Source organism: Alligator sinensis, unplaced genomic scaffold (genome assembly GCF_000455745.1).
Source record: "Alligator sinensis unplaced genomic scaffold, ASM45574v1 scaffold1100_1, whole genome shotgun sequence".
NCBI classification, from domain to species: domain Eukaryota; kingdom Metazoa; phylum Chordata; order Crocodylia; family Alligatoridae; genus Alligator; species Alligator sinensis.
In genome coordinates, this window is record NW_005843109.1 from 342,804 (window position 1) to 343,282 (window position 479).

At 52.8% G+C, this 479-nt stretch overlaps 1 protein-coding gene across 2 annotated transcripts in view; it reads left to right on the top strand.

Moving 5' to 3' along the window:
* LOC102371439 (huntingtin-interacting protein 1-like) overlaps positions 1-479 on the top strand; it is a 36,533-nt gene that overhangs the window by 23,823 nt on the left and 12,231 nt on the right. The gene's annotated exons all lie outside the window — the stretch shown is intronic.

Below are 479 nucleotides of genomic sequence, written 5' to 3' on the forward strand. Positions count from 1 at the left end.
GGACAAGCTGCTGCTCCGTCCTGTGCCCCACCCCACCCCACCCCATCCCATCTGGGCAGCACCTGCCCCCTCCCTCTCTCACTGCGGGGGACATTGATCTTCCCCCACACCCTTACTCTCCCCACTTCCCTTCCACCACAACAGACTTACCAGCTGCACGCAGCTCTCCACACTTCTGGGCTGTGCTCCTCACTGCCTGTGTGCTGTGCTGTGGCTGCATGCACTCATGGGCATTTCTCTGCCAAATTATCGGCCTCTTGAGGCCAGTTTCCAATATAACCAGTTTTCTTTATACTGGTACCGATTCAATATTGGACCAATGTATTGGTGCATCTCTACTCCTGAAAGCCAGTTTCTGCCATGATGCCTTTGGGTCACTACTGCTTTGTACTGGTTAGGCAAGTAGCAAGTTGAGACTCCAGCTTTGCTGCTCAAGTCCAGCTGATTGTAATTTCATTGTCACAACTGAGCCCATCACT